The 15,869-nt window shown below is 34.9% G+C and overlaps 2 protein-coding genes across 2 annotated transcripts in view; one reads left to right on the top strand and one right to left on the bottom strand.

The window, feature by feature from the left end:
- The window catches only part of LOC136826196 (L-threonine 3-dehydrogenase-like), a 126,693-nt gene extending 121,560 nt beyond the window's left edge, over positions 1 to 5,133 (bottom strand). Inside the window, exon 1 of the mRNA XM_067083265.1 lies at positions 4,970 to 5,133. The gene's annotated coding sequence lies outside the window, so the exon portion shown is untranslated. The remainder of the gene's footprint in view (positions 1 to 4,969) is intronic.
- LOC136826334 (probable serine/threonine-protein kinase irlD) overlaps positions 1 to 15,869 on the top strand; it is a 57,500-nt gene that overhangs the window by 15,634 nt on the left and 25,997 nt on the right. The window lies entirely within an intron of this gene.

The raw sequence follows: 15,869 nt of genomic DNA, 5'->3' as shown, positions 1-15,869 counted from the left end.
ATAATGTCGATTGATTTGGCTGGTATACACTTTATATAGAAACTTCTATAGCAACTGCCACAAATGAGGACATTCGTCAAACCTCTGGCACGCTGCCTCTCTCTCTCTCTCTCTCTCTCTCTCTTTTATTTGTTTTGTTAACCCCATCAGTGACCTTATTTAGAGAAGGCGAGCTCTTACTGAAAGCCCAAATGGAAACCTTCCCTGAGGACATATTTCAATTGGCAAACGTAATTGGGAGATTTCTTCCAAGTCAGCCCGTGGCCAGTTTTCTTATTTTGGCAATAACATCCCGTGGATCTCTCTTTCGTCGGAGGCATAAGCCCAGATTTCGTCGTTCTATTATTTTGAAAGGTAATTATTAAATAGTCGTTGGATCAATCGGAAATAGTCATTGATCGGTTGGTTATTATAATAATGAATTGATCTGACGACGTCCTTTTTTTTATCTCTTCCTTTTTATTAGATTTTTTATTTCTTTCTTTCTGTCTGTTTCTCTTTCTTTCTTTCTTTCTTTCTGTCTCTTTCTCTTTCTTTCTCTCTTTCTTTCTTTCTTTATTCCTTTCTTTCTCTGTTCCTTCCTTCCTTTCTTTCTTACTTTCTTTCTTTCTTTCTTTTATGACTGCTTTATGACAAAGGTCACACCTGTTTGACCTCTGTCATTTTAGAATGACCTAACCCTTAACTCTCGTGTAGCCCAAACATCAAGGCCAAGGTAACCGACTTTAAACTTTGACGAAAAACAGGCAAAACAGAGAGACGGACAGGTGGACAGGTAAACAGACAGGTTAATTGTTAAATGCCTCAACTGTGATCCTAAAAATCTCTGTGATATTCCTTCATCTGTAAAAAAAGAATTCGAGGCAAGATTGAAAATGTGAATAAGCAATTGACGCTGAAATGTCAGTCACTGAAAGGGCAAAGGTAATTCATCACAAAATTGGTTTAAAAATGACGAGGGACAGATTAGAGAGAGAGAGAGAGAGAGAGAGAGAGAGAGAGAGAGAGAGAGAGAGAGAGAGAGAGAGAGAGAGAGAGAGAGAGAGAGAGAGTACAACAAGTTTTTAAAAATTATTTTGCTGATATCATTTCCTTTTTTATGTACGTGTCGGGTTTTGAAGCCCCATCGCTAAAATTCGGGAAATTGCATTGCCAATGACATACTAGGAAACTTCAAAGCCAATGCAATGGAGATTCATCGAAATAATACAAAAAATATGATGGCTATTAAGTTACATCAATGGATTTTAGTTGATTCTGTGTTGGTCAATTTCTCAAAAAATTCCTGAGATGGGTTCCAGTGAGACAAATTTCTCCATTTTTACCGTTTCATTTCTTGATCCCTTGAGAAACATAATTCTTCAAATCTTTCGATCCACTTTTTGAATAAACTCTTCTACATCTATTCACTCCCAAAACCTACTAAGGTTCCACCACCGCATCTCTTGTTAATCTCATTCGACACATTTTATTACAACCTCGAAAGAAGAAGAAGAAGAAGAAGAAGAAGAAGAAGAAGAAGAAGAAGAAGAAGAAGAAGAAGAAGAAGAAGAAGAAGAAGAAGAGGAGGAGGAAGAAGAAGAAGAGTACGAAAAATAAAAGGACAGAAATACCTTTACTTTCACCTAGAAAATACAACGAGACTTAATGAAAAATCTCGGTGACTTCATTAATTTACAAAGCGAGTTTCGGGCAGGAATGAGAAAGGCGAATTTGCAATTCAGGACCCCCCCCCCACAAAAAAAAAACCTCAGACACTGGGACCGAGGAGGTCATTTACAAGGAGTGAGGAAAACGGGTGATGTGAAGATATTTTTTTTTCTGTGGTGTGCATAACATCTTGTATGCACGCGAGAAGACACGGAGAGTAATAAACTTTAATACAGAATTTCGTTAATTTGGTTCTCGCTTCTTTTGAGTGCGGGTTTTTGTTTAACTGTGTATATCTTTATTTATTTATTTATTTATATATTTATTTGTTTATTTATTTAGTGGTTAATCTGTCTGCTTTTCTAATAGCCGATGTCCTCCTTCTCTTACTTCTATCGAATGAACGCCATAATATTCTTTGGAAGCTTGAATTTCAAGTCAGTGGCCCCTTTGGTGGGCTTGTTCCATACGAATAGGGTTCATTTTCTGAATAATAATAATAATAATAATAATAATAATAATAATAATAATAATAATAATAATAATAATAATAATAATAATAATAATAATACTCACAAGATATTATTCATTTAAAAAGTACTGCAAAAGATGAACTTGTCTTTTTCGTCATACTTTTCATCAAACATTTAATACACGAAAATATCTTAGCCACCAAAGGAGACTTGTTCACAAAATAAATCAAATGTGAAAAATTGTACAAGCAACAGATTTATAAGAAAGTAAGAAAAATTTTGTTTGTCCTCTCCTTCTGCATATCAATAAGCATGCTTGTACAAATAAAATTTTGAATTTTAATTGAAGGTTCAATATACACCCAAGAATTTGGAAACTAAATAAGATTTTCAAAAGTGCAGGTGGCGATAGTGTGCCCTGATTTCATTTACAAGAACAGAGTCAAGCAATACTCATACACATTCTCAAACACACACGCACGAAAAAACACACACACACACACACACACACACACACACACACACACACATATATATATATATATATATATATATATATATATATATATATATATTGATATATATATATATATATATATATATATATATATATATATATATATATATATATATGTATATTCCAACTCTCGCCCCCACTCACTCTCTCTCTCTCTCTCACTTCCATTTCAAGAAATATCATTAAGGATTCATGAACAGCCAACCCTCACGCTAATTTAAAGAATAAACACAGCAAGAATATGAGAGCAAAAGAATAAAAAAAAAAACCTTCTGGAAATTAAAACACTCGTGTGAGTTTTTTTTTTTTTCAAAACACATCTGGTATCTTTCCTTAGCAAATAATTTCTCAGCATAAACTCGAATACTTAAAAGAGAATCATTTTATTTGGGGAATATCTTCTAGTGAATTATTTTTAGACGAGAGAAGATTTACTTTGGGAGAAAAGGCTCCCGGTTCTCGGGAATTATTTTTGGGGATGGGGGTGCTAGCCTTATACCCCTATGATATTCGTTTCGGCCCAGCGTAGTCGACTAACTACTAGGTGCACTGTTTAATTCTTAGGTAGGCAGCGGCACTTTTTCCTTTAAGGGAACATGTCGAAGCTATCGATGAAATTTGAAAATTAATAAAAAGATAACTAATTTAATTACTCAAATTATGTTTTCCTGACGAACAAAAAGTATTACAAAAAAAGGGTGACTTTTTTCTAAAAAAATTATGTAAATCTATCATCTGAAAACAATAAACCAAAAGATATGCTCTCCCTCCAAAACGAGAGAGAGAGAGAGAGAGAGAGAGAGAGAGAGAGAGAGAGAGAGAGAGAGAGAGAGAGAGAGAGACCTGCTGAAGTTATTATGTACACTTGCAAATATATAATAACATATGAAAAAGCATTTAAGACTAAGACATTTGTGTTTACCTAATTAACCAGAAACCTAGTGTTCACATTTAACACTGGCTCTTTTTTCTAAAGCAAATTACTTTTCTTCTCATTATGCTTTAATAATTACGATGAAATTCTATTACATGACAAGAGGCCAGCGATAAAATAATATAATGAAGTTATTTATATAATTAAAAGGACATAACCTAATTTTTAAAAAGCTAGAAAAATAAACGATATAGAAGCTTGCACTTTGAAAGAGAATTTAAAGACAATGGGAGAAGGAAGTGTGTATGTATGTATGTATGTATATATACACATATATACGTATATATATTAAAAATATGTATATATACATATATACATATATGTATATATATATTAAATATATATATATATTATATATATATATATATATATATATATATATATATATATATATATATATATATATATATATATATATATATATATATATATATATATATATATATATATATGACGTATATGTAAATGACGGAGAGCCATCTTAAGCAACCTTCCAGCCCAGGTTCCTATTCCAAATCATCAGACGCAAAATCACCAGAGATCGGCCGAAGCGATACCACCTAGCAGGAGCAGAAGATCGTCTCATCGTCTAATTTCCCCCGAAAGGATCGTCCCGTTTCACAGCGGGTCAAAGTAAGGGAGCCGTCTTTGATCCTCGCCGCCTACAAGGGATGACGGGGGGAGGGGGGGGGGGTGTTAGTGTTATTGGCAGGGGTAGCGAGAGGTCCTATCCCTCCTTATCAACCACTGAGCAATGAACATCAAATGGCGACGCATTACATAACTGTCCATTAATTCGTAATTACCAATGGAATACCTAACGCACGCATGCGCAGATCCAGTCGCTTTCATCGTTCAATGGTTTATTGAGAAACGAGGAAGATATATGATTGACAGCCGCTGTTCCGTGTACGGGACTTATCGTTCTCAAGGGCATGATTCTGTATTCAAGTTCTTGTTTGTAAGGACTTCAGTGTGGCTGTATTTCCTTTGAATGATCACGCAATCACATTCACTGTGACCTTTAAAAAAACAGCGGCTATGCTGTTCTTGATATGTTTAAGGGTAGTTTCTATATAAGTTAATATGCCTCCTGTAAATTACTGGGGGATTACTCGTCTCTATCTCCTTTCTATAGATCTATTTAATTTTTCGCACACGCACTCACATATAAATATGTATATATATATATATATATATATATATATATATATATATATATATATATGTATATATATATATATATATATATATATATATATATATATATATATATATATATATATATGTATATATATATATATATATATATATATATATATATATATATATATATATATATATATATATATATATATATATAAAACAACTGACTAAAATGCAGGCCTCACTTACCTCCTTATATCTACACCAAAAAGCTCTGGCCGAGGAGACGAATAATTATGAAGCTCTTCTCTCTCTCTACAAGATTAATTCCAAAGAGCTCAGCCTTCCAATATGGCAGGAGAAGCGAACAGTTATGCAACTATGACAGTTTCCTCCGACAGGAAATTACTGCAGTGGCCTGAAAAGAGAATTTACGGGAGCTTAGGTAAAGGTCAATGAAATTGAGAGGATGACAGCAAAGCGTTTGAAACTGATTGCCTGAGAGAGAGAGAGAGAGAGAGAGAGAGAGAGAGAGAGAGAGAGAGAGAGAGAGAGAGAGAGAGAGAATATGTCATACGGTTTTATATAGAAGTTAACTGTGAGATAATAATTAGCTCTGCGTCAGACATGAAAAGAGAGAGAGAGAGAGAGAGAGAGAGAGAGAGAGAGAGAGAGAGAGAGGGAGAGAGAGAATATGTCATACGGTTTTATATAGAAGTTACTTGGGAGATAATAATTAGCTTTGGGTTAGACATAAAAAGGGGGAGGAAGAGAGAGAGAGAGAGAGAGAGAGAGAGAGAGAGAGAGAGAGAGAGAGAGAGAGAGAGAGAATATGTCATACGGTTTTATATAGAAGTTACTTGTGAGATAATAATTAGCTTTGGGCTAGACATAAAAAGGGGAGAAAGAGAGAGAGAGAGAGAGAGAGAGAGAGAGAGAGAAGTTGGGGCTGCCATGCCATACGCTTCTGTATAAAAATTTACTCATGAGATAACGGTTTGTTTTTGGTCAGAGAGAGAGAGAGAGAGAGAGAGAGAGAGAGAGAGAGAGAGAGAGAGAGAGAGAGAGATTGTTCTTTGAGCACGTCATATTGCATTGCACTACCGAGAAGGGTTAGAATTCATTTCAGCTCCTACATACACTTCAGTGTTGACTTCGGATACATTTACAATCTCATATGAATTTTGTGACTATGGCAATACAATGAATAAGATGATATCGAATTTCTATAGGCAAGTATAATCTATAAAAGATGCCCAAACAGGCTATATCCTAATGGTGTAAACTATCGAAACCGTTGACGCCAAAAAGATAAAAATATTTCAGCCAATTTTATCTGGAACACAAAAGTCACGAGAGGCTTAAGACATTCAGACGTGGGAAGTATACGAAGAATATTGCAATAACTGCAAAACAAACTTATAATAAAAGAAAGAAAGCTGAAGAAAAATAAAACAACTCTTTCTCTGGTAGAATCACAAAACCAATCCTGATTTAGTGGAAAAATAACTCTCTGGTAGAATCACAAAACCAATCCGGATTTAGTGGAAAAATAACTCTCTGGTAGAATCACAAAACCAATCCGGATTTAGTGGAAAAATAACTAAGCAAAATGCAGTCAAAGAACAAGCAAGAGAAATACTTCAAAATTTTTACATGAAAAAAAAAAATTCATATGGTATATTAGAGGAAGAAATGAGTGGGTATTTATACTCTCCAACATTTGCATTTACTTCACATCCAGCAAGTACAGTCAACAAATTATGCAGACGTTTGCATTCCGGAAGAGGGTAAATTCACAATGAGTAAAAAATAAAAGAATTATATTGGCAGATGTTTTACTGTGATGTAAACTCGTTGATTAATTGAGTTCTATGTAATTTAAATTTTTTCGGTATTCATTCATAGTTTTTTATTTATTCTATATCTATTTTCTTTTTTCTATATTATTCTCTACTTTTTATATTTGTTCGGCTATTGCCACATTTGTACGTTTGGTGATTTTTATATATAATTTTCTATTTTCTTCTATATTTGTTCTCTATTTTTTTTCAATATTTTATGTTTATTTTCTACTTTTTCTGCATTAATTCTCTACGTTTTCCGTTTTTTAAATATTTATATTTCCTATTTTTCTATTTTATGTACTTTTATCTCAGGAAACAAGAAGATTCCCTAACGCCTAAGGAAAGTAATCTGTGCCGAGAAAAAGTGACTGAACTGGAAACGTAGAATTATAGAAGCAAAAAAATTATGTAAGGACAAACACACTCCCTCCCTGAAGAGTTTATTTTTTTTACCTTAGAGAAAAGAGTAAAAAAAAAAAAAACATCAAAATATCAACAATTTTTTTCCCCCGAGCTACAGATGCAACTTGGTCCTGGAAATAAAAATGTTTTGAAGAACTACCAAAAATTTATATCTGAGTCGACAGCATTTCGAAACTGTTGTTTCTAATTAAAAAAAAGTTCTGCAGTTTTGCCACTCTTGGATGGGAAAAAGATTTTTTTGTGTGTGTGTGCGTGTGTGAAATCGCTGGAGGTGTGTGGACGAGTATGTGTGTGTGTGCATATATATATATATATATATATATATATATATATATATATATATATATATATATATATATATATATATATATATATATATCACACATTACCACAGGTGAAAAAATAAGAAACAGGGTGTAGGTCTGACCGGTTTCGACTTTATTTCCAAGCCATTGACGAAGGACTGATACAGAGTATGAGAAGTCACAAATATATATACTACAAGAACAGTACTGACGAACATACACAACCGTTAGAGAGTGGGGATATGGAGTCTCTAACGGTTGTGTATGTTCGTCAATACTGTTCTTGTAGTATATATATTTGTGACTTCTCACACTCTGTATCAGTCCTTCGTCAATGGCTTGGAAATAAAGTCGAAAACCGGTCAGACCTACACCCTTTTCTTATTTTTCACCTGTGGTAATGTGTGATAAATGAATCACGTACAAAAGTGATAATAATCATATATATATATATATATATATATATATATATATATATATATATATATATATATATATATATATATATATATATATATATATATATATATATATGTGTGTGTGTGTGTGTGTGTGTATGTATGTATGTATGTAAATAATACATATGTGTATATATATAACTATTTATCTATCTTTCTATGTATTTATATACACACATACATACATACATACACTGCATGATGCATTCTCAAGGCTGGAAGCGGTTAAACTAATAAAATAACTGTATACATTTTGTCACACATAAGACAAAAAGTGAAGAAACTTGAAAGTATATCAAAACAACAACGACAGCTTGAAAACACAGGAAACCTTCCCACACCGGCGGTAAAAGTTCGGTGTGAATGCGTCATGCAATGTCAAACGTCGGCTTTAGAATAAATGCAGTGCTACCAAAACACCTTTCCCTGAAAACCTGGGTCGTACATACAAACACACACACACATATAATTATGTATATGTATGTATGTATGTATGTATGACCCAGCACGGTCTTTGAATTTATTTGATCATTCAAAAGTCAATTTCAATCAATTTTAAGATAGTAATAATGATATCAGCATCGCCTTACATTCTTGTAGGTTCGTTTATTGTTAAAATTGTGGGAAAAGGGATAATGTAATTACTGTATTAGGGAAACTGGGATAAGAGTTTGTAAAGAAGGAAGTAGGAAGGTGTGGGTACATTACCCACATACGCAGACACACACACACACACACACACACACACACACACACACACACACACATATATATATATATATATAATATATATATATATATATATATATATATATATATATATATATATATATATATATATATACACATACATATACATACATAATTGAAAAAATGTCCCAGGCAAGAGGATCGGTTCTGCAGCCGTGGACATTGTTGCTTCTGACAGGAAATTACTGCAGGGGCCTGGGAAGCGAGTTTATGGGAGCTTGAATAGAGATTAATAAAATATCGAGGGAAGGTAACGTTGAACGAATACTACAGAGAGAGAGAGAGAGAGAGAGAGAGAGAGAGAGAGAGAGAGAGAGAGAGAGAGAGAGAGAGAGAGAGATATTGCCAAAATGACAGGCAAACAGAAAAGATGAGGAGGTTTATGAAAACATCTTAGCACATAAATTTAGCCAAAGCACAAACATTATGTACAGTATATACAACCTTTCACTAGTAAACACCTTCGCATATCTATTAATATATCTTCACTGTATCTGAAAAGAGGTTAAAACTGTAAGCTCACAAATGCCACCCAGAATTTAAATCGCATACAATGCAAACTTAGGACCCAAAATCTTCACACTCGTTTAGTGCTGGTATTTGGTATGGACAAAATCCCCTGAGGGGGTTCCAGGAATATTTGCATATGGCGCATATGCATATGACTGCTAAATGCAAAAATGATTCATGTGGATTATGATTCAGTGAAGTAAAAGGCTATTTATACAGAGGTCGAAGCAGTTCGGTAAACCATGAATACATTTTGGAAGGGCAGAGAATTTGAAGACGACATGTTTCTTTTGCTGTTCCCGATTTATATATATATACTGTATATATATATATATATATATATATATATATATATATATATATATATGTATATATATATACATATATATATATACATATATATATATATATATATATATATATATATATATATATATATATATATATATATATATATATATATATATATATATATATATATATATATATATATATATATATATAAGCTTTTAATTCTAGGGCAAGCATGAGGCATTCAACTTACGAGCAAAATATAAATTTTGTCTTTCTTGAATAATTCGTCTTGGTCTTACTTGTTCATGGTAATTCTAGCTTTTATTTCAATATACATATACATACTGTACATATGAATTTTCACACATCTGCGTTTTGATAATTTTCCTTTTTGTAAAAACCTAGTATTCCCTTATATTCTTTCTGCAATGTCGTCTCTTTGCACTGTAAATAACTATGAATGACTAACCAATGTACGCTATTTTTTTATAGAAATTATTATGATATCATCAGAAGGAAATCTATGAATTCTTTCTACTGTGGAAAAAGTTCTCACCAGTGGACTTTCTCCTCTCAAGAGTTTCTCGTAAATAGCTCTTTGCATCGATTTATAAAACTGGCATTCAGCCATCACTTTAATATTTTATCTCCATTCGGTCCTCACGTGTGGAACTGTATGTCTTCGTGTATGTATCCTAAATAATTTTAAGTGATGCTGGGATAAAAATGCCTGGGATGTATGCTAGTATTGCACCAGCACCGGTATTTTTTGCCGTGCCCCTAGGTTAGGTTAGGTTGGGGGAGGTTAGGTTAAATTAGTTCTGTTGTAATTTGGGTGAGGGAAACAATGAGATTATTTTCAAGAATATTCTATTGTTAGTTTTTAAGATATGGCGTCCCGATTTTTTCAGGGAAAGGTCTTGGTACTCTGTTACATCTCGGGAGAGTGGTACCGGGATTACAGGTAGTTAGAATTGGACATTATCTTTGCTTCCTAATGCCCAGTTAATGAGGCGAAGTTACGTATACCTTAGTTTAACCAGACCACTGAGCTGATTAACAGCTCTCCTAGGGCGGCCAGAAGGATCAGATTTATTTTACGTGGCTAAGAACCAATTGGTTACCTAGCAACGGGACCTACAGCTTATTGCGGAATCCGAATCACATTACAACGAGAAATGAATGTCTATCACCAGAAATAAATTCCTCTAATTCTTCATTGGCCGGTCGGAGAATCGAACGCGGCGCCAGCAGAGTGCTAGCTGAAAACGATACCCACCAGTCCAATGAGGAACTAGTTAATGAGGCGTTTCTGTTATAATACAGTCCCTTTTATCATAATGGTTGAGCTTGATTTAGGCAGCGTAACTACTGCCTCCTTTGTCTGTGCTTAGAAGAACACCGTGATAGCCCACCCAAAAGCCTTGTCGAAGCCGTTTACATAAACCAACACCAGGTAACCAATCCGTACACAAGACATATCTTTCTTCTCCAATTTGCCTTGCGTCGCATACCTGCGTCTGACGCCAGAAAGCTACGACGCAGTGATTCAGTGTGTGTCGTCATTCACTGAACCTGGCTCATTAGTGGAGATTGCTGATAAGGACGAATAGGAAATCCTTCCCCCTCTCCCTCCCTCCATTCTCCCTCCTCCCTACCAACCACCAAGTGGACGTCAAGGGATCAAAGAAGCCGCCTAACTTTGGTCCCCTCCTGCAGAGAGAGAGAGAGAGAGAGAGAGAGAGAGAGAGAGAGAGAGAGAGAGAGAGAGAGAGAGAGGTTCCTTTCAGTGGGATTAGTTGGTCGTCTGGGGCTGTTGACTGCTATCAAATAACGTGATCTGCGGTTGTGTCACGGCGAGTAATTAAAGTGGGGGTGGGGGTTGGGACAGATATCATGGGGGCGGGGATGAAGGGTAGGGGGAGAGGGGGCTTCTTGGTAGCTCTTTGCATGCTTGTAGATATGAGAGGACTGAACGCTGCTTCCGTCTTCTTTTTGTGATTACCTGTCTCTATATTTCTATGTCTCTATGTCAAATTATCTTTCCTTTGTCTAGGTATTTAAAAGACTCAAGCAAAGAGCATTTAATCTTCGTCTGTCTATATATCTCTCTATGCTGTTGTATAACTTTAGTTTATTTTCATTTCATCTTTTTTGTGTCTTTAACTATTCTTGTCTTAAAAGTGAAATTTAGATGGATGTTATATCTGGTTTTGAAGCTCTCAGATTCAGAGAGAGAGAGAGAGAGAGAGAGAGAGAGAGAGAGAGAGAGAGAGAGAGAGAGAGAGAGAGAGAGAGAGAGAGAGAGAAGATTATTTACAAACCCGAAGAAATGATTGTAAAAGACATTTATCACATGGAAAGGTTCACATTTAAGAATCAAGAAGAAAGGTAAATTCAGACTACTTGAGATAAGTTAATTTGATTAAGAAGTATTACAATAATATTTGAGAATGAGCATCTTAATATTCATAAGATTTGTAGAGATAGGAAAAACTGAATATTAATTTCTTCACTGATTTAAAAATACGACGAAGAATAACAAAGTATTTTTCACGGCTTGTCACTCTACCACGTAAGTGTTATAAATTCAATAGAATGATATACTAATATAATATAATGAAAGAGTAAGAAGGAACAAAAGAGGAAAAAAGAAAAATCCAGGGATTTTCCGGAATGTGAAGAGAGTGAAATCCTATTGGATCCTACTCGATCTTTTATAGGATGAGTGTCAATCCTAAATCTGACTAGAATAATGAAGTAAAGTCCTGCAACCAATCACTTCCCTTGTTCCTATTTCCATCTCAAAAAAAGAAGAGAATTAGAAGAAGAGAAGATGATAAACGGAGGGAGATAAGAGGGAAAGAGAATGCCTTGCTACCTCTGCTCTGGAGAGAGAGAGAGAGAGAGAGAGAGAGAGAGAGAGAGAGAGAGAGAGAGAGAGAGAGAGAGAGAAAGATTACATCCCTTTTTCCTATTTCCATCCTAAAAGAAAGAAGAGAATTAGAAGAGAAGGTAATAAACGGGTAGAGATAAGAGGGGAAGAGAATGCCTCGCTAGCTCTGGAGAGAGAGAGAGAGAGAGAGAGAGAGAGAGAGAGAGAGAGAGAGAGAGAGAGAGAGAGAGAGCTTCCAATTTTATGATCCGGAACATCGCCTTGTCCTGAATATCAAGATGGGAAGGCTAACATCTACAGAGTCGAGGATTCAACTACGCTGTTTTTTTTAATATTATTGAGAGTACGGTCGAGGGGGTACGTCTGAGGGTTGTAAATTCATTCAGCTATCTCTCTCTCTCTCTCTCTCAAACACACACACACACACACATACTGTACATACTATGGTTAAGGTTGGCAATACATAAACATCACAGATTTTGTTGAAGGAAAAAATGGAAATATTCTCTCTCTGTCTCTCTTATGTATATTTAAAGGTTAAGGCTGGTGGCAATACAAAAACATTACAGATTTTGTTAAAGGAAAAAAATATTCTCTCTCTCTCTCTCTCTCGGAATATAGGTGTTTCATTTTAACAATACAAACTTTTGTATACACAACGTATACACAACGAAGCAAGAATTCCCTGCCAGTATATAATTAGGAATCTAGACCACTAAAAAAAGATTTCTTTCCTTACTGCCACTTTTTTTTGTCACAAACCTAATGGGATTAGCTGACTTTTTAAAATTTTGTCATGATGCACACGGGACGGAAAAAATGAATAGCAGCTCTGTAGACAATTTACTAGTATTACTGCTTCAGGTTTTTCAATACTGAAACGAAAATCATATGCATGTGATTATGCCACAAATGAAGCAGAGTTTTTTTCTCTTGTAAAGTTTTGTCTTTTCTCTGTCTGTCTGTCTCTCTCTTTCTCTTCCCCCCCCCCTCACTCTATCTCTGTCTGTCTGTCTGTCTGTCTCGCTCTCTCTCTCTCATTTCCCTCCCTCCCTCCATCTCTCTCTCTCTCTTTCTCTCTTTTCCCTCCCTTCTCTCTCTCATTTCCCTCTCTTCTCTCTCTCTCTCTCTCTCTCTCTCTCTCTCTCTCTCTCTCTCTCTCTCTCTCGTTTTCTCCCTCTCATTTCCCTCCCTTCTCTCTCTCTCTCTCCCTCTCTCTCTCTCTTTACGCACACAGGAGAAATAACAGTTGCACCTCAACCTTTTCACCGGGGCGTATAATGACTCTCTCAGTCTCAGCGGCTGACGTTTTGGCACAAATTGCATATTCATCTTCTCTTCCCTTCCCGGAACTCATTTTGTGAATTAATGAATGATCAGTTGTGGCGTTGCATGGACCAGAGTAAGGTAGTCTTTCTCAATTTACAGTTTTGCTAGAATTTTCTCGAGTGAGATTTGCGGAAGAGAAATTGACGTAGAAATCCTACGGTGAAATTGGAAGAAGAATGATTATTATTATTATTATTATTATTATTATTATTATTATTATTATTATTATTATTATTATTATTATTATTATTATTATTCATCAGAGGAGGAACCCTATTCACATGCAACAAGCTCACATGGGTCATTGACTTGAAATTCAAGCTTCCAAAGAATATTGTGGTGTTCATTCGAAAGAAGTAACAGAAAGTAACGGGAAATGCAGAGAGAGGAGATCAGTTGTTAGAAAAACAGATAAATTATTACTTGAAGACTGATATGACAACCACAAATATTATATTAAGGTCACGTTTATTATTTTTATCATAAACCACCCCAACATTCAGTCTATATCCCTTGTTGAACTGAATTGCCTACATCTGATGGTATGAAATTTAGGCTATAAAACCAAACTATGGGAACCTTTCGGCCATTCACAGCTGAAGAGGAAGTTGGAGGGGCTGGACAGCAAGAATGAAGAAGGGAGGCGGGAATGGAGCTACAGTAAAAGGCTAAAAAGTGAGTTTAATTATGGGCCGAAGGGTCGCTGCAACACCCTTTAGATATGCCTACAGTGCACCAAGTGATGTGCGCTGACGGCACTTCTGATGACAGCTAGATTCCTTGCAAGTGATCTTTATGAAAAAATATTCCTCGAAAATGATTATAAATAGTTTTTACTGGAAGAGGGTATCGCTAAAATGGATTAGTACAGAATGAGGAGTTATTTTCAAAATGTATATTTTGAGAGGCCCAAAGAATATTGCAAAAAGTACACCGATATCGCTCCCGAAATGGAACATCGAATTTATAAGTATTTGCAATATTAAGTAAATGAAAGTAATTCATTAATACATATTATTTAATCGTAGCATTCTTGAAACAAGTTCTAAAACAGCCCAGAGTATAGAAATCTTTCTTTAGATTGTTGATACAAAAGGCAATTCAAATAAGAGTTATGGCATAAATACATTCAGTTGGATTCCACCAAAAGACATTTAAATACCAAAAATAAATAAATATATAAATATACAAAAATGATGAATAACCAAATGGCAGTTTAAGCGATCTTTTGTTGGCTGCAGAATTTAATAATATTTATAATGAAATATAAAATGTTATACCATTAATGAAATGCAACTCATAACATAAACAAATATATATTATCTTTTACTTCCCAAGCAAACTTCACTTTGATCATCAGTCTCACTATTCATTTCAATGCAAATGCACAAGTATCACTGCGCTTGCATCTCTCAAACGCTCACTAGATTTTTGCCTTCTGATTCAGGTTTATGGAGAAAATAAATAAAAAATAATTCCACCAACATAAACAGGATCATACTTCTTGATTCAAGCAACGGCCCGACCAATAAAATCCAAATTTAGAAAATTAAATTTCCAGACGTGGCTCGATTCATGTTTAGGATATGAATGCAAGTTGTGATTCAACATTCCATTAATTTTTCAGTTCAGTTTTTTTTTTGTTTCATTTTTTTCCAGCTTCAGTTTAACTTTTTTTTTTAGTTTAATCTTTTTTTTAGCTTCTTTCACTATTCATAGTTTAAATATCTCGAGAGTTGGAGGCTCATAAAACATGAATAGATTTTTTTTTCTTTGCGTTTGAAAACCTTCGTATAAACGTTATGAATAAATTCGGGGGGAGAGAGAGAGAGAGAGAGAGAGAGAGAGAGAGAGAGAGAGAGAGAGAGAGAGAGAGAGAGAGAGAGAGAGAGAGAGTTTTGCGTTTGAAAACCTTCGTATAAACGTTATGAATAAATTCGAACAGAGAGAGAGAGAGAAAGAGAGAGAGAGAGAGAGAGAGAATGGAAGTATTTTGCGTTTGAAAACCTTCGTATAAACGTTATGAATGAATTCGAAGAGAGAGAGAGAGAGAGAGAGAGAGAGAGAGAGAGAGAGAGAGAGAGAGAGAGAGAGAGAGAGAGAGAGAGAGAGAGAATGGAAAAGTTTTAGCGTTTGAAAACCTTCGTATAAACGTTATGAATAAATTCGAGAGAGAGAGAGAGAGAGAGAGAGAGAGAGAGAGAGAGAGAGAGAGAGAGAGAGAGAGAGAGAGAGAGAGAGAGAGAGAGTTTTGCGTTTGAAAACCTTCGTATAAACGTTATGAATAAATTCGGAGAGAGAGAGAGAGAGAGAGAGAGAGAGAGAGAGAGAGAGAGA

This window comes from Macrobrachium rosenbergii, chromosome 40 (assembly GCF_040412425.1).
Source record: "Macrobrachium rosenbergii isolate ZJJX-2024 chromosome 40, ASM4041242v1, whole genome shotgun sequence".
Lineage (NCBI taxonomy): Eukaryota > Metazoa > Arthropoda > Malacostraca > Decapoda > Palaemonidae > Macrobrachium > Macrobrachium rosenbergii.
The sequence above is the reverse complement of the archived record's forward strand: the minus strand, read 5'-3'. Positions and strand labels throughout refer to the sequence as shown.